General features: G+C 37.8%; 1 non-coding gene across 1 annotated transcript; it reads left to right on the top strand.

Annotated features, from left to right (window-relative positions):
* Window positions 1-22,500: 22,500 nt before the first annotated feature.
* On the top strand, window positions 22,501-22,607 carry LOC141716476 (small nucleolar RNA R71). The gene has a single exon (XR_012573185.1). It is a non-coding gene; the product is annotated as a small nucleolar RNA R71 (small nucleolar RNA).
* Window positions 22,608-23,026: the final 419 nt, after the last annotated feature.

Genomic DNA, 23,026 nt, shown 5'->3' with positions numbered 1-23,026 from the left:
GTGATTCGTCAATCATTTAGAATCTCAAATGATTCCTATATTTCCTTTAGCCAGGCTCTTGCCTCGACTGGGTTCGCTTGTTCCTTGGAACTCTGAGAGCTTAGTAACTTAAAGGTCCTGAAAGAATTTCCCACTGCACTATCTCCTCAGGGTGGTGGTTGGGGATAATAGTCTAAGTTCTCTTTAGACAGGTCCATGAATTGCCGTATAGGAGTACTGTCTCAGGTCTCCTTTCCTTACTCGACTTTCTGTTTCCTTAGTATGAAATGTTTCATCCTTCTCCCATACTTGGGGTTATCTTATACGTTAAAATCCTTGTTTTCCACTTCATTATGTTATGGGCTCCTTCTTTCTTAATGGCAACCTCCCTGACTATCATATTCGGGGTTTGCCCTAAATCTTATTCCTCGAGCTATGGATTTCATCTAAGATCCAGTCCTTATGCTCTTAAACGTTTGGAACCCAAATTCTGTAGGAATACCTCATTATTCCCTTATCATCTTTCTCGGTATTAATCTTTTATCTAATTGTTGGCTCTCTGTCTTCATTCATCACTTTTTCTGGCACAATATGTTCTTTTCCGATAATTCGGACTGTATTGCAATCTCAAACAGCTTTTCGGTACCGGCTCCGGTTACCTTCACTTCTATTTCCATTTTCTCAAAATCTCTTATAAACTCTCCAAAAACATTTTCATCTTGAGTCTCTCCTTTATACTAAGGGCATTAGCCACCATTTTGGCTTTCCCTGGATGATAAAGAATCTTATAATCGTAATCCTTGATTAGCTCTAACCACCTCCTCTGGCGCATATTGAGCTCTTTCTGCGTGAAAATGCACTAGAGCACTTATGGCTTGTGTAAATCTCGCACTTCTCTCCATACAAGTAGTGCCTCCAATCTTTAGGGCAAAACTATTGCCACGAGCCCAAGCTCATCGGCGGGGATATCGAATTTTATATTCCCTTAATTGTCTTGACGCGGACGCGATTATCTTGCTGTGCTGTATAAGAAGCACCCTAATTCCTTATGCGAAGCGTCACTACAAATCACAAAATCTCCTTTTTCCAACCGGCAAGGCCAACATAGGGGGCGTCACCAACCTTTGCTTCAGTTCTTAAAACCTGTTCTCGCATTTCTCTGTCTATTCGAACTTCTTAGTCTTATGAGTAAGCCGCGTTAAAGGGGCTACTATCTTTACAAACTTGAACGAACCTCCGGCAGTGACCGACCAATCCTACCTCTGGTAGTCGCTCTAACCATGGTTATCAATTCCACAGTGGTCCTTTATTCATTCTTGTCAGGATCCTCCACGGGATCCTCCTCAGCAACAATCCCTTCTAAGACAACATCCTCAACCGCTACATCCTCAATATGAACATCATCTGGTCCTGCGTTAGGACGCTCTATCAGATCCACAATCCGATCTCCAATTAGTAATAAAACATCATCGCGCTGTCGCTTCTCAACCTCAGGGTTCGGAGTCCCGCTACCATATACGATAATGAACTACGCTTCTATCACGATATTTATAAGGGTTCCCATAAGGGTTTTGTTAGATATATTTGATAATGTCATGGCTAATATGATTTATGTTTAGATTTCAGATCTTACTTAACAGGACAAGTCAGTACTTAACCATTAATCAGTACTTATATTGGAAGTCAGGAGTTAAGGATATCAGTACTTATATTATCAGGAGATAATCATCAGAAGTTAGATATCAGAACTTAAGTGCTGAAGGACGTTCAGATAAGGACAGTAGCTGATTAAAGGAAAGAAGATCGAGATAAACATAAGAAGAGATATGCATGAAGAAGGATTTCCGTGAAGAATGGAATACTTGGAAGAAAAGATATCTGATTGATATATTTTAGGAAGTAGAATTATATTCCATATCAATTAGCGATTATCTTGTAACTGTATAGTATATAAACACAGACATAGGGTTTACACTATAAGTGTTATATTCAAGAAGATTATTCATTGTAACCCTAGCAGCTCTCGTGATATTTGTTCATCACTGAGAGGTAACAGTTCCATACTGTAACAGAGTTTATTGTTTCAATAAAGTTTGTTTTCTGTTACTTAATATATTAAAGTTCGATTTGATTGTATTATACACTGTATTCACCCCCCTCTACAGTGTGTGTGACCTAACAAGTGGTATCAGAGCTAATCTGTTAACACACATACAGTTAAAGATCCAAACACAATCATATCTGACACAGAAACTCCAACTAAGCCTACAAAAACTGAAGAACCTCCAAAGACACAAATCCAAAGTCGGTATGAGACTATCAGAGTTCCCATACTGAGACCATCTGAATATCCCATATGGAAGGTAAGGATGACCATGTTCCTGGAAGCAACAGATCCAGAATACCTTGATAGAATCAAGGAAGGGCCTCACAAACCAACCAAGCTCGCGGTTATAGTTGCAGGTGAAGCAGCAAAGACCGTACCAAAGGAGAAGAGTGATTATACTGCTGAAGATATAACATCAATTGCTAAGGATGCTAAGGTACGACACTTACTGTATAGTGCCATTGATAATGTAATGTCAAACAGGGTAATCAACTGCAAGACTGCTAAGGAGATATGGGATGCTCTGGAAACAAGGTGTCAGGGAACTGACACAATTAAGAAGAACAGGAAGACAATACTCACTCAAGAGTATGAACATTTTGACTCAAAGACTAATGAGTCATTGAATGATTTATATGATAGATTTGTCAAACTTTTGAATGATTTGTCATTGGTTGATAAAGAGTATGATCTTGAAGATTCAAACCTTAAATTCCTGTTAGCTCTTCCTGAATGCTGGGATTTGAAGGCAACGACAATAAGAGACAACTACAATCTTGATGAAACAACTCTTGATGAAATCTATGGAATGCTCAAGACTCATGAACTTGAGATGGAACAAAGAAGCAAGAGGAAAGGAGGAAAGTCAAGGACAGTTGCTCTTAAGGCTGAAGAAGAATCCCCCAAAGCAGCTTCCTCAAGGAAAGACAAGGGTAAAGCTCTTTTCATAAAGTCTGAAACTGAGTCATCAAGTTCTGAAAGTGATGATGACTCAGATTCTGAAAGCTTGCCTGAGACTGATGCTGATGAGGAGATGATGAAGCTGTGTGCTCTTATGGTGAAAGGAATCACAAAGATTGCATACAGGAAGTTCAGGAAGGGAAAGAAGTTTTCTAGGAAAGGCATAAGTTCTGATAAGAAGAATTTCAGAAGGTCTGAAGGCAGAGGAGGAAAGTCTGACAAAGGAGATTATACCAATGTTAAATGCTATAACTGTGGTGAGAAAGGCCACATATCTCCTGATTGCAAGAAGGTAAAGGGTGACAAAGGCAAGGCTCTTGTCACAAAGCAGAAAAGCTGGACAGACACCTCAGACTCTGAAAGTGAGGAGAACTATGCATTGATGGCAAATGCTGATAAAGAAAGTGTTGAGAGCAGTTCTGAAGCTGCTGAAACAAAGGTACCTCAGACTACTTATGCTTTTTATACTGATGATATTAATGAGTTGAGAAGATATCTTAAAACCATGTTTGTTAGTTATAGAGATCAAACTTTAACATGTGAAATATTAACTTCTGAAAATCTTGCTTTTAAGAAAAGAAATAATTTCTTAGAAAAAGAGTTAGTCATGTTCCATCAAACTCAGAAGGATAGAGATGATGCTTTTTATGTTAGGGATGAAGTGCTAAAAATGAATGAATCTCTAAAAACTGAGTTAGAAAAGGAAAGAGAGATTATCAGGACTTGGACTAACTCTGGCAAAACAACTCAAAATTTGATAAGTAGTGGAAACTGGAAAGAGGGCTTAGGTTATGGAGAGGATAAGAATGATAAAGGAACTGAAGAAATTAAGCCTGTTGTTAAGCAAAAGCTAAAGTTAAAACCTGTTAAGTTTGTAACTGTAAAGTCTGAAAATGAGAAATCAGAAGTTAAAGAGGAATTAACTTCTGACAAACTAAAACAGGAAAAGACAGCTGAAGTAAACATAGGCCTAATGAACAAAGAAGCAGCTTAAGCATAAGCTGAAAGATGTTAAGAATGCAAACAAGGTAAAATCACCTAAGAAAAATAGGAATGGAAAGGAAGGTGTGATAAAAGCAATGATTATAAACCTGTTCCTGATGCTCCTAGGAAAACATGTCATAACTGTGGAAGTTCTAACCATATGGCTTCTTTTTGCAGGAAGAATAAGAATATTAACTCCTTACCTTCAAAATCAGGAGTTAAGAGTCAGTCTGTTAGATACAAACCACAAAATCCTTGTTTTCATTGTGGTAGTTTATGGCATTCCATTTATACTTGTAAGGAATATCATAGTTTGTACTATGATTATTATCAAATAAAACCTTCTTTGAAGAAATTTCCATTGTTCCTTCTAGTGTAAATTCTGATTCAAAGTCTGATAGTGTAAGTTCTGATAAGAAAAATGTTAACATAAAATCTGATGCTAAATCCACTGCAAATGTTAACAAACTTAATAAGACCAAAGGATCCAAGTAAGTCTGGGTCCTTAAAACTAATCATTAGTGGTCTTTGTGATTACAGGGCAACAGGAAAAATATTCTAGTTCTGGACAGTGGATGCTCAGGACATATGACTGGAAATAAAGCCCTGCTATCAGACTTTGTGGAGAAAGCTGGCCCAAGTGTTTCTTATGGAGATGGCAACATTGGAAAAACATTGGGATATGGCAATATCAATCTTGGGAATGTCATAATTAAAGAAGTAGCTCTGGTCTCAGGATTTAAACACAATCTGCTGAGTATAAGTCAAATCTGTGACAGAGGTTATCATGTTGATTTCTTTGAAGAACACTGTGAAATTGTGAGTAAATCTAAAGGCAAAGTTGTTCTGAAAGGATACAGGCGTGGTAACATTTATGAAGCTAAGCTTTCAACAAGTACTGATGGTTCTATAATTTGTCTGATGAGTAGAGCATCAATTGAAGAAAGCTGGAATTGGCACAAGAGACTCTCTCATTTAAATTTCAACAATATAAATGAACTAGTCAAGAAAGATCTTGTGAGAGGACTGCCAAAGTCAGTATTTGCTCCTGATGGCCTTTGTGATTCCTGTCAGAAAGCCAAATAAAGAAAATCTTCATTTAAGAGCAAGACCGAATTATCAATTCTTGAGCCTTATCATCTACTACATGTTGATCTATTTGGTCCAGTGAATGTCATGTCTATTGCAAAGAAGAAATATGCGTTGGTCATAGTGGATGAGTTCACCAGATACACATGGGTGTATTTCTTGCACACAAAAAGTGAAACTACATCTATCTTGATTGATCATGTCAAACATCTGGATAAATTGGTGAAAGATTCTGTGAAAATCTTAAGGAGTGATAATGGCACCGAGTTCATGAATTTGATAATGGAAGAGTTCTGCAAAAACTATGGAATAAAGCAGGAATTTTCTGCTCCTGGAACTCCACAGCAAAATGGAGTTGTTGAAAGGAAGAATAGAACTCTCATTGAAGCTGCACGTACAATGCTTGAAGAAGCAAAGCTTCCAACCTATTTCTGGGCTGAAGCTGTGCAGACTGCTTGTTTTACTCAAAATGCAACACTCATTAACAAGCATGGAAAAACACCATATGAGATGGTGAAGAAAAAGAAGCCAAATCTGAAGTACTTTCATGTATTTGGATGCAAGTGTTTTGTTCTCAAGGCTCATCCTGAACAGCTATCCAAGTTTGATCTAAAAGCTGATGAAGGAATCTTTGTTGGATATCCACTTTCCACAAAAGCCTTCAGAGTCTATAATTTGAGAACAAAAGTGGTCATGGAATCTATCAATGTCTCTTTTGATGACAAGAAGATTACTGGTCTTGAAGATTTCATTGACCATGATCAGCTGAGATTTGAAAATGAAGACTCAAATACTGATACTGAAAATCCTGACAGTCTAAGTCCTAATACTGTAAACTCTGATGGATTAAACTCTGATGTTATTGAAACTGTGGTGACTACGTCAAAGGAAGATGCACCTATGCAAGGGGAGCATACTCAAGATCTTACCACATCTCAAGAAACATCAGAACATACATCTGGCTCTTCAAGTTCTGATTCGTCAAGTTCTGATAAGCCAAGTTCTGCTAGTGCTGAAAATCTAAATTCTGAAGAATCCAACTCAGAGAGCATAGTTTCAGGGGGAGCATCAGAAAATGAAATTGAAGACAACATGGATCATGGGGGAGCATCCAGTTCTAGAGAAAACCTTCCATCTGCAAGGAAGTGGACAAAATCACATATACCTGATTTGATAATTGGAAATCCTGATGCAGGTGTTAGAACTAGAACAGGTACTTCAAATGAATGTCTTTACAATTCTTTTCTCTCTTAGACTGAGCCAAAGAAAGTGGAAGAAGCTCTTCAAGATGCTGATTAGGTGCAAGCAATGCAGGAAGAGTTGAATGAATTTGAAAGAAATAAAGTCTGGACCCTAGTGACAAGACCAAATAATAGATTTGTTGTTGGTACAAAGTGGGTATTCAGAAACAAAACTGATAGTGATGGCATAATTACAAGGAATAAGGCAAGGCTGGTTGCAAAAGGATATTCTCAACAGGAGGGAATTGATTATGATGAAACATTTGCACCAGTTGCTAGGTTAGAAGCCATAAGGATATTTTTGGCTTATGCTGCTCACAAAAAGTTTACTGTCTTTCAAATGGATGTGAAAAGTGCTTTTCTCAATGGAGAATTGGAGGAGGAAGTATATGTTGAACAACCTCCAGGATTTGTAGATTCTAAACATCCAGATTATGTCTACAGGCTTGATAAAGCACTTTATGGACTTAAGCAAGCTCCTAGAGCATGGTATGAGACTTTAGCTCAGTTTCTTCTGGAAAGTGGATTCAACAGAGGAACAATAGACAAAACACTGTTCTACCTCAACCATGGAAAGGACTTACTTCTGGTCCAGATTTATGTTGATGATATCATTTTTGGGTCTACAAATGACAGACTTTGCAAGAAGTTTGCCAAACTGATGCAGTCAAGATATCAGATGAGTATGATGGGGGAACTTAGATATTTTCTCGGCCTTCAAGTCAAGCAGAATGAAGAAGGCACTTTTATTTGTCAAACTAAGTACACCAGAAACTTGCTGAAGAAATTTGGAATGCAAGATTGTTCAAGTGCATCCACTCCCATGGCCACTGCAACAAAACTGGACAAGGATACCGGTAAATCAGTAGATATTACTGATTACAGAGGTATGATTGGCTCTCTACTCTATCTAACTGCTAGTAGACCTGATATCATGTATGCTACCTGTCTTTGTGCAAGATTTCAAGCAGATCCAAGAGAACCTCACTTAACAGCTGTGAAAAGAATTTTTAAGTATCTTAAAGGAACAGCTGATCTGGGATTGTGGTATCCTAGAGAATCAAATTTTAAACTAATAAGGTTACTCAGATGCAGATTTTGCAGGTTGCAAAATTGACAGGAAAAGCACAAGTGGAAGCTGCCAATTCCTTGGAGGCAGATTGGTTTCTTGGTTCAGCAAGAAACAAAAGTCAATTTTCACATCAATTGCAGAAGCAGAGTATATTGCTGTAGGAAGCTGTTGTGCACAGATTCTTTGGATGAAGAATCAGTTACTGGATTATGGGTTAACATATTTCAAAATCCCTATTTACTGTGATAATCAAAGTGCTATTGCTATGACAGGTAATCCAGTTCAACACTCTATGACAAAGCACATCAGCATCAGGTACCACTTCATAAGGGAACATGTGGATGAAGGTACATTGGAATTGCACTTTGTTCCAACAGATCAACAACTAGCAGATATCTTCACAAAACCACTGTGTGAAGCCACTTTTACAAGATTGGTAAATGAACTTGGAATGGTTTCAGGTTTTTTTTCTAAATCTGCCTAGTTTTGTTCTGATGCATCAGACTTTATGATCAGTATTTACAGAATGTAATCTCTTTGTGTATTCTGTGATTAATTGAAATATGTGTTTAAGTACTGATTGTTGTCTGATATATGTTTCTAAACTCTGATACGTGATATGTATGTTTAAGTAAATATTCAATCCTATGAGGATAACTGTGCTAGATACTGACCTAGTAGTCTTCAATAAACAAATGATCCCATGTACGAAGTAATTATTTCTGTGGAAATTTTATGACACAAGCAAAATCTGATAATTGAGCTTAGTTGAGTTTACTTTGTTTATCTTATTACTAAGTCACAAATTAGAATAATGTTACTCATCTGTTAAGTTCTGATACTAGTAAAACTGCTGAATGTACTAAGTGCTGATAAACCTCACTTATCAAAAGAAAAACCAAAAGGATCAAAGAATAAAATCATGTACTCCTTTGAGATCTAGAGTAAAAATGTGGAAGGGACGACCCAAGTACATTGCTGGTATTAAGTAAATATGTATTAGAAAAGCAAAATATTTTCTTGGTGACTTTTCACACTCTATGATTACTGGAGAAATACTCTGATAATAGCATAAATTCTGATAAGCAGTCGTGACTCACTTACACTGAGAAGCCACTGTAAAATAGAATTTAAAAAGGTGCATAAAATTAGCACAAAACAGTTGAGGTGGACTCAAGCATGAACTCATTCATCAGTAGGTTTCAGGATAATGACAGCTCTTTAGCAAAATTTTAGTTATGCCTTATTTCTAAGATGTACTGAAGTGAATCAGACTTTACTCTTTGTCTGCTATTTAGCTTGATGCACACACTAATCACTCCATCTGAATGATGAAAATTACTGTGGTGGTCTATGTTGTTTTAGATAAACAGTCATTGTGTCACCTTGCACTAATTCTGAGGACAAGTTTTGGTTACATATTCTGAAGATTAAGTTCTGAAGAGTATAACTCAGAACTTGTATGAGGATTTACTCAGATAAGCATTCCTTTTTCGAGTTAAGAAATTATGTTCTGATGACTGTTAAGTTCTGATATAAGTCTAAGTTCTGATATTACAGTCTAAATTCTTTACTTGACTTATCTGTGGTTAAAATTTGATAACAGTCTCGGTTCAAACTAGAATATATTGAAGTGGAAGATTAATAGTCACTATGGTTAGGGTTAATGGTATTCGTACTTGAACAGTCTACTTTTACTTGTTACTTGTGCGCATTAAACCATGTTTTCTCTTTCCAATACATGTTATTCTTTTTCCAAGTCTGGGGAGACGAAGTAGAATTAATTCTACATGTCAGCATTAAATTCCTTTGCGTCTCCTGGCATTCACTTGCCTATATAAGCAACCACTTCACATCAGCCTTCTCATCAAATTCTTTCTCACAAACTTACCTTCATACTTTTTCTTTCAAAAACACAATGGTCAGATACAACATGTTTTTGAATTACCAAACATTTAATATGGAGCTAAGCTGTGCTGATTGGCAGCAGGAATGGCACGTCACGACCATTCCTGAGGAGATATGGGATTCTGTCCCACAGGAGGTACTAACCCACCTCATGTTCTTCTATATGGATTACCATCGCCATCTGGAGCGATTGGAGGAGGAAAGGCTGGAAGCTCTCCGCCAGCAAGAGCGAATCATCCGACTCGCCATTCTGTTTGTCGAGAGTAGGAAGAAGAAATGATTTATTTTCTTCTTCCTATTTTTCTTTATCATCAGCCTTGCCCTGCTTCTTGAGCTAGGACTAAGGCTGTTGATGTTAGGTTTAGTAGCTTAGGGAAATCTTGTATAAGTACTGATGTAATTTCAATTTCATGAATGTATTCTCTTGATATATTAATGAAATTTGTTTTTGTTTCAAGATTTTATCTCTAAGTCATTTTATAATACATTGATAAATCCTGATAATTATTCATATTCTGATGACCATATAAATTCTGTTTTAATTTAAGTTCTGATTTTTCTTTATCAGCACTTACTCATCTGATTTATCTTGGTCATCTTCACTTGATTTATTTTCAGAATATTAATGATGCAGTGAAAAATAATTAAATCAGTGGGAACGGTTTCAATTTTGAATTAAAACTGTTTCACCTTGATTAATGGAATATCTGGGTAAGTGGAACGGTTTTTCCTTGAAAACAGGCAAGTGGGCAAGTAATGATTACTGTTTTCTCGCGCCCAGTAACTATCTGTTATTACTGCATGTCTGACAGGTGTCCAACGGTAACATTTTTTTTCAGAGTATAAGTACGACAGAGAGAGGATTTCTTTAATCTTTTATTTCCTTCATACTTTTTCTCTCTACTTGCTTTTACTCTCTCTTTCTCTCTTCTTCTCACGTTGGTTTTTCATACAGACATTTTATCAAACACCTAACAGGCACTTTTAAATCTCAATTTTTCACATGGCACCTAAGGATTTAATCATTGATGGAGCTAAGTTTGTTCCAAACAACTATGCTGCAATTCTTGATCATGCTGAAGCTCCATCTGAATTGCATTTTGTGCAAGATCTTCTTGCATACAGTGAGATTGGGTATGCATTAACCCAGCCTTCAGTCTTCTCGAGCCAACAAGTTCTGACGTTTTGGCAGACTGGGTACTTTGATGATGGTGGTAGACATGGCACTCCTAGTATTATTTTTGAAGTGGGTGATTCTTCTTATGTAGTCACTCCTGGTACAATACGCAAGGCTCTACATCTCCCAGAAGGTTTTACCTTTTCAAATTCCAGAAGAATCAGCTCTTCAGGAGTTAATGGCAAATTTGGGGTATGAAAAGAGTTTGGCAAAACTTGGGCAGTTGAAACGGGCTCATACCAGAAGAGAATGGAGCTTCTTCTTCGACTGCATCACTAAAGATTTTGGGAACAAATGTTCGAATTTTGATGCTATCCCAATTCTGAGTCAGCACATCGGGTATGCTATTATAAATCAAACTCATTTTGATTTTGCAACTGGTATAATTGGTTTTATTGGGGATAGGATGACAGAGGATAGGAATGTTGTCTATTTTGCTAGATTCTGTCAACTTATTTATACTTTTTGTACTGATGAACCTCAATTAGTCAGTTCCTCAACCCCACCTTTTAAAGTTGCAAAACGCTACTTTAATGACCTGGTAAATGCTGACACTAAGAAATCAATGGTTAGACCATTACAGATTCCTCAGTCTGTAAAACAGATCCTAGTAAATGCTGATCCTGATACTTATAGATCTGTTTACTCTGATGTCCAACCAACAACAAACACTCAAAAACCATCATCCTCAGCACCTACCGCTCATTCTACTCAACCTACCCTCAGGAAATATCTCAAATCCTATCTCTCCACTTCACAGACTGTTTAACCCTCATCCTCAGCAACTACTGTGAAGCCTTCATCCTCCAAGTTAAAGAGGACAAAGACTGTTCCTCAAACACCTCAAAAGAGAAGACGGATTGCCTTGAGAGATGAATCTGATACTGAGGACCAGGTTCCTTCTTCAGAACCTGTTGTAGGTGAAGCTGAGAAAGAGACTTCTCAGAAGGATTCTAGAATTGGGGGATCTAGGCTTCTCAAAAGGCTTAGAAGAATGACAGTTCCTGAAACTCCCAAGGAATCCAAATCAACAAAGAGATACAAGAAACAGAGGGCAAAAAGGCCAGTTTCAGATGATGAAGAGGAAGCAGCTAAGGAAGGGGATCAGGAATCTCTGATCTCACAAGACAAGGAATTTGCTACAGTCATTTCTTCTCCATCAACTCCATCTAAGGAAGCTGTTTCTGAAAAGGCTAACACACCATCTGTGTCTCCTGTTGATCCAGGCACAAGTGCTGATATTGATGTTCAAACCTTGGTTGTGCCTGAAGTAATTCTCTTAGAAGCTCCAACAACAACTAATCCTTCAACAACACCTTTTACTGATGCTGTTCAAACTCCAGAGTTATCTACAACACCTTCTCTGCATCATGATGCTGATGATCAGACTTTAGGTGAGCATCAGGATATGGCTGTTGATCAGAAGTTAGAACCAGATCAGCAATTAGAGGATGTTGAAGCCTCCATTGCTACACACACTATTGTCTTATCAGAAGATACTGATTCTTTAAGTTCTGATGCTGCAAATGCTGGAGATACTGGTGATGCTGCTCCAACTGCAGATGCTGATGCAGCAGGTCCTTCAGGACATGCTCCTCAACAAACTATTCTTAAGTCTGAACATATTAAGAAGTTTGTTACCCGAGAAGCACCAGTACCTTGGAGTGAAACTCCTGCAGGACAGGAGTGGACTAAGGAATGGAACTCAGTTTCATGTGTTCCAAATGATATTCATCTTTCTGAGCACTTGACTAAAGCTGATGCAATGTTAAATTCTGATGATTTCAAAACCCAGCTTAGGGTCACTGCATTGAGTACTAAACATCTACAAGGTCTTCACTCCACTACTCATGCAGAGCTACACAAGATTCAGGAAAACTTTATCAAACAAGAACAAGTTTGGAAAATTGATAAGAAAAAGTTCTTCCAACCTACCATTGACAGGATTGCTTATATTGAGAAGACTCAAGATCATCAACAAGCTCAGATTGATGATATTCTGAAAAATCAAGCTTCTCAGCAATCACAACTGACTGAAATCCAATCCTCAGTGGAATTGCTTATCTCTCTTCTACTACCCGCGGATGCCAAAAAGGGGGAGAAAGTAATTAAGTCCAAATGCAAGACTAACAAGACACTGACAGGAAAGGATGATGAAAAAGATGATCAAGGAAACCCTGGAATGGGTAGAGGTCATAGTCAAGGTAGAGGATTCACATCAAGATAAGCTAGTCACAAGACAAGTTCTGATACTGGGAAAAGAATAAGTTCTGCTACTGGTAAAAGGATAAGTTCTGATGAACTTTTAGATCTTGATGAGGAAATGTCAAGACAGTTATTTCTTCAGGAAAATCCAGGAATGGACTTGGAGAGTTTAATGGAAGAAGAAGCCAGACTTAAATCAGAGAAAGTTGCATCTAAATCTGAAGCTTCTGGTAAAAAGCCTATTACAAAACTCAAAGGCATTGTGATCAAAGAAAGGACACATACTGAAGCAACATTGGCTAAATCACAACCGCAGATAGATCCAAGATCCAAGGGTAAAGAAAAGGTTGGTGAACCTATCAAGGTTTATGTACCTCCTGAGAATGGAGAAATTACTGATGAAAAGGATGATCTTGCTCTGACTTCAAGAAAAGTTCTTAAAACAACCTCTGACATGGCTCAAGTTGTTCAGAGTCAAGAAGCTGTAAGTTCTGATATTTTGAAGAAGCAAGTAACCTCTGACGCAGCTCAAGTTAACTTGATATCAGAAGTTAGACCAAAGACACTCCTACCAGGATTCACTAAAGCAAAACAGACTCAATCTTTAAAGACTGCTGCAAGTGGTTTTGAAGCAAGAGTAGTTACTGGAAAGGAAGCAAGAGATAAAACTGGATTGAGAAGTGCTGATGAAAGAAGAATACAGAACACTACCAATGATCCAACTTCCTTGAGTGAACCAGGTATTGGAGCAACTCCTGAGAGATTGAATCAACTGGAATCTGTACAAATGGTTTACCATACCTACTTGAAAGAATACATCTTGTTGTATTTCATGATAGATGGTATGGTTTATCATATAAGACAAAATGCCATTTCGTTGAAGTATTTTGAAGAATTGGAGCATGTACTATTCTTACTTCAAGTGGATGACAGATTGACAGGGACTGCTACAAACTATTTGAAGGATCAGATTCAGAGATAGAAAAGGCTTTATTCTGTTAAGTTTGACAGCATATATGTTCCAAAGTACAGAGATCACAAGGGTGATATAGTTGAAATGAAGCCCAATTCTGCTCAAATTGTAACTACCTTTCTAGGGTACAGGGCTGTGGAATTCAATCTTGAGTCTGATAAAGCTTATTTGATCAGACTGGATCAGGATATAAGAAAAGCAAAGATCAATGATCTCAGAGCTGCAATCTTTCAAATTGGTGAAGCTACTGCAGAGCTTAAAGATGCCAAAAGGAGAATGATTGATGAACTTAGATATGCTGAAAGATGTTTGTTGAAGAACTATCTCAGAACAACTCCTGACATCAGAGAGATCAGATAATGAAGCCAAGTCAAAGATCTACAACTGCTTAAATTCTGATATTTGAACAGACTGAAGTTGTTATCAGAAGTTAAATATTGGTAAAGCTTTAAGGACTGTAAGTTGTAGTTATCTAGTCTAATTCTCATGCATTTGTACTTAATGTTTTTGACATCATCAAATATCTGTTAAACTTGTATATTATGCTAATTTACAAGTGGGGGAGATTGTTAGATATATTTGATAATGTCATGGCTAATATGATTTATGTTTAGATTTCAGATCTTACTTAACAGGACAAGTCAGTACTTAACCATTAATCAGTACTTATACTGGAAGTCAGGACTTAAGGATATCAGTACTTATATTATCAGGAGATAATCATCAGAAGTTAGATATCAGAACTTAAGTGCTGAAGGACGTTCAGATAAGGACAGTAGATGATTAAAAGAAAGAAGATCGAGATAAACATAAGAAGAGATATGCATGAAGAAGGAGTTCCGTGAAGAATGGAATACTTGGAAGAAAAGATATCTGATTGATATTTTAGGAAGTAGAATTATATTCCATATCAATTAGCGATTATCTTGTAACTGTGTAGTATATAAACACAGACATAGGGTTTACACTATAAGTGTTATATTCAAGAAGATTATTTATTGTAACCCTAGCAGCTCTCGTGATATTTGTTCATCACTGAGAGGTAACAGTTCCATACTGTAACAGAGTTTATTGTTTCAATAAAGTTTGTTTTCTGTTACTTAATATATTAAAGTTCGATTTGATTGTATTATACACTGTATTCACCCCCCTCTACAGTGTGTGTGACCTAACAGGTTTTAACTGTCAGTACTACGTTAGGTAGTCCGACTATGAACTTGGCAAGAGTTCTTATTTTCTTAGTGAACTTATTATCTTAACGTCACATCATCTCTGAGGTTTATAACGCTTAGCTCTGATACCATTTCTGTAACACCCCCAAATCCGGGGTCGGGGATCCGGGTTGTCACGAGTTCCATTTCCCTTAATAACACCCAATCTTAATAAACAATCAACTACTCCGTACTGTGACCCCACAATAAACACACACACCACAAGTTATAGTCTCAGAGATGAATATCCAAAAATAACACAAGTCATTTTATTCCACAATTATAAGCCATTACACCTCAAAAGGTTTTCTGAATAATTTATATATTCTTTGCCATTATTACAATTCATATAGATACATAAGTCTGGTACATCAGAAGTTGAAAGCCTAGCCTATTGGTAATTTCTACCTCAGCTACAGCAGCATCAACGCTTCCAGAAAACTGCGGAACGTTTCCTAACCGCTTGCGAATTGGAAGTTTGGTCATGTTCATCTTTTTTATCTGTTGTTGTGTGATGAAAGAAGAAAGCAAGGGTGAGCAACAAGTCCACCAAAATAATATGTATAATAATTAACAATATATGAGCATTCTCATAGTACTCATGAAAGTCTTGGTCAAGAAGAAATGAACCAAGCTGATATCTTAACGCGACCAAGTCGCAAAATATTCAGTATATATATACATATATACTTTTCACAATCTTTGAAATCCTTTGACATGTATAATATACACAGAGTTCCTGTTTATAACTGTATAAAATATCGTTGCAAGGTGATCTCATATATCTAACCTTGTCTCAACGTTTTTCCGAAAATCTTTGACATGCACAAGATAATCATTTACTAGATATAAGTTTAAAAGATGAAGTTACAAGATACTCCAATATACTTATATCTTTCCGAATACTACTTGAACCACCACCGTTCAAGGTATAATCACTTTCAAAAGTTCATCACCCAGATGAGACTACAAGATAAGACTTGAATAGATTCAATCTTTGAAATATTATTGAATGAAATGAAGTTACGAGATACTTCATTAAGTTCCGATATATATCCATATATATCTCTCATACATTTACTGAAAACCTCTGTCATGTAAGGTATGAACAGAGTTGCAATATCCAATGAATTTGGAAAGAAAAGAATTTTGGCATAAACCCGATATCTTGCTGATCAGGCAAAGATACCAATAAGTAACCTTTTCTACTGTAGATGGATGAATTCCTCGCCGGTCATCACCCAGGCCGCATTAGGACCTCGCGCTAGACCGTTACCCGGCCACACACGCGTGGATGGACTGTCACCCAGCCTCTTACACCTTCATAGACCGTACCCCGGCCTGTCGCTTATGCCGACTCAATTAGATGGACTTACTTCCCGAACATTGGGCAAGTAATCAAATTGTTTTCTCAAAACAACAACCTCGTTGCGAATATAAAATACACCACAGAGCCGAATCCCTAAGATTTTGAGCGAGTATTTAAATCCCTTTCGAAGGGAAGATCTTAAATATAAAAATGAGTTTTGGGGATCCGCTCTAACTTTTAAAATTCATTTTGAAGACTCGAAAATATTTTTAAGAATGTTTGGAGTAATGCTGATTTAATGAAATAAATCAGTCCCAATATATTAGAAAATATCTGAATATTATTATTTAAATAATATTCCCATAAGGATATTTCTTATAAAAATAATTGAAGTAAAAGTTTTAAAACTTATACTTGAAATGAATAATAAATAACCAAAGATATACTTATACGAAAGTATGATCTTTATTTGAATAATCGAAAATAGGTTTGATTATCGAAATATTATTCTTTAATACAATAAAGAATATTATTTAATAAATAAGCGGAGTCATAAGTCCTCAAATGAATATTCAAAATAATATTCATTAATTAAAATAAACGGAGTCATAAGTCCTCGAATGAATATTCAACTAATATTCATTAATTAAAATAAACGGAGTCATAAGTCCTCGAATGAATATTCAACTAATATTCATTAAATAAAATAAAGTTATCGAATAAAACTTATTCAATTAATAGTTTTGAAAACTATATCAATATATATATATATATATATATATATATATATTATACTCGGGAACATCGACTCCCGGTTTTGAAAAATGTTCACCTTTGGGTCCCCTATACTAAGGGTATACGCAACTACTGCTTATCTCTAGCATATGTATTATGCAACTTATAAGCAATTGAATCAACAATTAGATATCAAGATTACGAAAATGCATGCATATAAATATCATATCACATGCTCCAATATATCGCAAGACTTTGCTAATAACAATTATGCATTTGTCTCTTGGGTGCCATTGGGATTGAATAAGAGAGAATAAAAGATAAGTATTTGAGTGAGAATTGTGTTTGAGAATTTGAGAAGTGGTGGAGAAGTTTGTGTATAAGTGTATGTATATAGAGGAGGTGAGAAGAGAATTAGATTTGGAATAGAAGTGGGAATTGATTATGGGAATAGTGGGAATAATGGGTTTGATTTGGGGAGGAAAATTTGGGATGTGGAAGAGTAAAATTCGGGTAGAAATTGATTTTTTTAAAAGAAGTCCCCGATTTTCTCTTCACAACTGCCTTTTATATTTTTTTCTGAATCGGGACCTCAGCGCGGCCGTGCGCTAGACCAGCACGGGCACGCTCACCTTCTGCCAAATCGGCGCGGCCGCGCGCTAGATTAGTGTGGGCGCGCTTGGTTTCTGGAATTCCAGCGCGGGCGCGCTCAGCTTCTGAAGTTGGCCCTGAAATTTTTTGCTTTTCTGCTTTTTTATGTTTTTCTCTTTTCTTCTTGCTTCTTCTACCTACTAATGTACAACAAACTTGGGTTGCCTCCCAAGAAACGCTTGTTTTACGTCGTTAGCTCGACGTAGAAATGGAGATCAAACAAACAATAAAACGACACTAACCACCTCACGGTTTGCCGTGTCACCATAGTAATGCTTCAACCTCTGACCATTTACCTTGAATGCTTGGCCCGGATCATTCTCAAAAATATCCACCGCTCCATGTGGAAACACATTTTTGACAACAAACGGCCCTAACCACCTTGACTTCAACTTTCCAGGAAAAAGACGGAGATGAGAGTTAAACAAAAGAACTTGTTGCCCTGACACAAATGATTTGAGCACTAGACCCCTATCGTGCCACCTCTTGACTTTCTCCTTATACATTTTATTATTTTCATATGCTTGAAGTCGAAACTCATCGAGTTCATTCAATTAAAGCATTCTTTTTTTTCCAGCTGCATCTAAGTCCAGATTCAACTTCTTCTAAGCCCAATACGCTTTATATTATAGCTGCACCGGTAAATGACACCCCTTACCATAAACCAACTGAAACGGCGACAGTCCCAGTGGAGTCTTGTATGTTGTTCTATACGCCCAAACAACTTTATCTAGCTTCAAAGACCAATATTTTCTCGATGGACACACAACCTTCTCTAAAATGCGCTTGATCTCTCTGTTAGATACCTCAGCTTGACCATTCGTCTGAGGATGATAAGCCGTAGCAATGCGATGATTCACATTATACCTTTGCATCATAGTAGTGAACTTGTGATTGCAAAAATGCGACCCCTCATCACTGATTATGACTCTTGGAGTTCCAAATCTTGTGAATATCTGCTTGTGAAGAAAACTAAGCACTACTTTCACATCATTTTTTGGCAATGCCTTAACTTCAATCCATTTTGACATATAATCAACTGCCAACAAGATATACTAATTGTTACAAGATGAGACAAATGGCCCCATGAAGTCAATTCCCCAAATATCGAAGACTTCAACCTCGAGAAGCACATTAAGAGGCATCTCATCCCTCTTGGACATATTACCCACACGTTGACATCGATCATATTTCAAAATGAACTGATGAGCATCTTTAAACAAAGTCATCCAAAAGAAACCTGCTTGAAGAATACGAGCTGCTGTCTTTTCTCCACCATAATGTCCTCCACAAGCCGTTGAGTGGCAATCTCGCAAGATCCCCCTGTTTCGCTATAAGGAATATATCTCCTGATGATTTGGTCAGGTCATTGTCAAAAAAAATGGCGTATCCCACATATACCACTTCACTTCATGCAGAAACTTCTTCCTTTGAGCGTATGACAAGTCGGGAGGCATGATATTACTCACAAGGTAGTTCACAATGTCTGCAAACCACGGTTCTTCCTCTTGCACTCCAAACAGTTGTTCATCGGGAATGACTCATTTATTAATATCTTATCCAGTGAAGTTGCAATTGGATCCTCTAAACGCGAGAAATGATCAGCGACTTGATTTTCAGTCCCTTTTCTGTCCTTGATCTCTAACTCAAATTCCTGGAGTAAAAGAACCCATTTGATCAACCTAGGCTTCGAGTCCTTCATTGAGATGAGATATCGAATTGCAATGTGATCAGTGAAAACTGTCACCTTCGTCCCAAGCAGATAAGATCGAAATTTCTCAAAACCATAGACGATAGCCAAAAGTTCCTTCTCCATAGTCGTGTAGTTCAGTTGAGCACCATTAAGAGTTTTACTAGCATAGTAGACTACATGAAATACGTTGTTCTTTCTCTGCCCAAGAACTGCTTCAAATGCATAGTCACTTGCATCGCACATCATCTCAAAAGGTTCACTCCAATCGGGTGCAGTTATGACAAGTGTCATGATTAAACTCTTCTTTAAGAACTCAAAAGAAGCCACACACTCGTCATCAAACTTAAACGGGACATCCTTCTCCAGAAGATTGCGCAAAGGTTTAGAAATTTTTGAGATGTCCTTGATGAACCGCCTGTGGAAGCCTGCATGACCAAGAAAACTGCAAACTCCCTTAACATAAATTGGTGGGGGAAGATTTTTGATGACCCCCACTTTGGATTTGTCCATCTCAAGACCCTTACTGGAGACCTTGTGCCCAAGAATAATACCCTATCGCACTATAAAATGACATTTCTCTCAATTGAGAACCAAATTGGTCTCAACACACCTCTTGAGAACGTCGCCTAGATTGTGCAAGCACTCATCAAATGAATCACCAAACACAGAGAAATCACATCAGAGAAGATAGCCATCATGCATCTCTGAAATATGGTCGGTGCTCCACATAGCCCAAAAGAAACTCTCCGGAATGTAAAAGTACCAAAAGGACATGTGAATGTAGTCTTTTCTTGATCTTCTGGAGCGATACAAATCTGATATATCCCGAATAGCCATCCATAATATAATAGTAATCATGCCTTGCAAATCTATCAAACATCTGATCAATGAAAGGAAGAGGAAAGTGATCCTTCCTTGCAGCCTTATTTAGCTTTCTGTAATCCATGCAAACTCTCCACCCCGTGACTGTTCGTGTAGGAATAAGCTCATTCTTCTCATTAGAGACCACAGTGATACCTCCTTTCTTTGGCACACACAGAATTGGGCTCACCCATGAACTGTTATAAATAGGATAGATGATCCCTGCGTCCAGCCACTTAAGGATTTCCTTCTTCACAACTTCTTTCATGATCATATTTAGCCTTCTATGTTGTCCCACAGTAGGCTTGCTTCCTAGCTCTAGAAGAATTTTATGCATGCAATACGAAGGGTTGATTCCCTTAATATCTGCAATAGTCCAACCAATTGCCGATTTGAATTCTCTAAGAATTCTCAAAAGCTTCTCCTCGTCGCTACCTGAAAGGTCAGATGAAATAATAACAGGCAAAGTAGATGTATCACCTAAAAATGCATACCTCAAATGTTCAGGTAAAGGCTCAAGCTCAAGAGTAGGATCTTCCTCAATAGATGGCTTGAGGTGCTTAGGAGCTTTGTTCAGCTCCTCCACTCCATAAGATTCAAAAGGCATATCCATCTTTAGCTTCCAGGGGGAAGCATTCAAATATTGCAAGTGCTCTTCACCTTCATCATCTTCACTATCGGAATTCCCCAACATGGCTTTTTCTAAGGCATCGGACCTTATCAATTGATCGAGTTCAAAATTGACTATAGAATCGACAATCTCCACCTTAAAACACTCCTACGGAACTTCATGGCATTGAACACATTAAAAGTTACATCCTGATCCATCACTCGCATGGTGAGCTCACCTTTATGCACATATATCAAGGTCCGGCTAGTAGCCAAGAAAGGTCTTCCCAAGATTATGGGAATCTTCTTATCCTCCTCGATATCAAGAATTACAAAATCAGCAGGGAAGATGAGTTTATCCACCTTGACCAAGATATCCTCCACAATACCTCGCGGATATGTAATAGAATGATCGACCAACTGCAAGTCATATAAGTAGGCTTTGGATCAGGCAAGTACAACTTCTTGAAGATTGACAAAGGCATCAGATTGATGCTAGCTCCCAAGTCACATAGGCACTTGTCAAATGAAACATTTCCAATGGTGCATGGAATAGTGAAGCTTCCAGGATCTTTAAGCTTCGGAGGCAACTTCTGTTGCAGCACAGCACTGCATTCCTCCGTGTGAGCAATGGTCTCTAAGTCATCAAGCTTCACCTTTCTAGAGAGAATACCTTTCATAAACTTCGTATAACTAGGCATTTGTTCAAGAGCTTCAGTGAAAGGTACGTTGATGTGAAATTTCTTAAACACCTCCAGAAACTTCTCAAACTGCTTATTCGGCTTTTTCTTCTACAGCCTCTTAGGAAAAGGAAATGGAGGATAGATATGTTTCTCCCCTGTATTACCCTCAGAGGAGTGTACTTAACAGTAGTCTTCCTTGGTTCCACTTCTACTTCCTTCTGCACTTCTTCTTCAGCCTCGACTTCAGATTCCGGAGTCTTAGCTTTTTTAGGAATTGTAACCTTATCAGATCTCAATGTAATTGCCTTAACATGATTCTTAGCTTCCTTCTTTCCTGGCACTTCAGTATCGCTTGGAATCGTTCCAGGTTGATGATTCAGTAATGCATTAGCAATTTGCCCAATCTGGTTCTCCAAGGTCTTGATAGACACAACTTGGCTCTTGCACATGAGCCTCAACTCCTCTAATTCAGATTTTTCATTAGCTTGCGGTAGCTGCTGAAGTTGAAGTTGTTTCCTAGGGGTATATTGCAGTTGCTGAAAACTAGGAGGGTTATACTGTTTTGATGTGTATGGCTGATAAGATTGTTGTACCGTATTCTGATTGTTACTCCAGCTGAAGTTAGGATGATTGCGGTTATTTGGATGATAAGTGGCTGGAGCTTGTTGTTGTGATCTCTGAAAGTTGCTCACAAATTGAGCTGATTCGCTAGAAATAGCGCACTGCTCAGTTTCATGCGCCCCCGCACAAAGCTCAGAAACACTACTGATTTGATTAACTCCATAATTAGCCAAAGTATCCACCTTCATCGTCAAAGCCTTAAGTTGGGCAGCTATAACAGTTGCTGCATCCAACTCCAAAATTCCAGCTACTTTATCCTGAGTTAGCCTCTGAGAAGGATTCTGGTATTCATTAGCAGCCATCAGTTTGATCAATTTATAAGCTTCATTGTAGCTCTTAGCCCACAAGGCTCCTCCTGATGCTGCATCGAGCATGGGTCTAGAAGTAGCACCCAATCCATTGTAGAAACAGTTTATAATCATCCAATCAGGCATGCCATGGTGTGGGCACTTCCTTAATATCGCTTTATATCTATCCCAAGCCTCACAAAGAGCTTCTCCAGTTTGCTGTATAAACTGAGTAAGAGCATTCCTGATTGCAGCAGTCTTCGCCGTAGGAAAGAATTTAGTGAGAAAATTTTGAGCAAGATCCTCCCATATGGTGATAGACCCTGGTGGTAGAGAATGTAACCAGCACTTTGCCTTATACCTCAGAGAAAATGGGAAGAGTCGCAGCTTGATAGCATCTTCAGTCACCCCATTGAACTTGAAATTTTGCAGATCTCGATGAAATCCCTGATGTGCATATTAGGGTCTTCTGTAGGAGAACCCCCAAACTGTACTGAGTTATGTATCATCTGAATCGTGCTCGACTTGATCTCAAAGGTGTTAGATCAGATGGCTGGTCTGATGATGCTTGATTGAATATCATTGAACTTAGGCTGAGAATAGTCCATCAGAGCCTTAGGATTTTATGCTTGATCTCCCATCACTACTAAATCTGGTTCCTCGACTTTCTC

This window comes from Apium graveolens, chromosome 3 (genome assembly GCF_009905375.1).
Source record: "Apium graveolens cultivar Ventura chromosome 3, ASM990537v1, whole genome shotgun sequence".
NCBI classification, from domain to species: Eukaryota; Viridiplantae; Streptophyta; class Magnoliopsida; order Apiales; family Apiaceae; genus Apium; species Apium graveolens.
The sequence above is the reverse complement of the archived record's forward strand: the minus strand, read 5'-3'. Positions and strand labels throughout refer to the sequence as shown.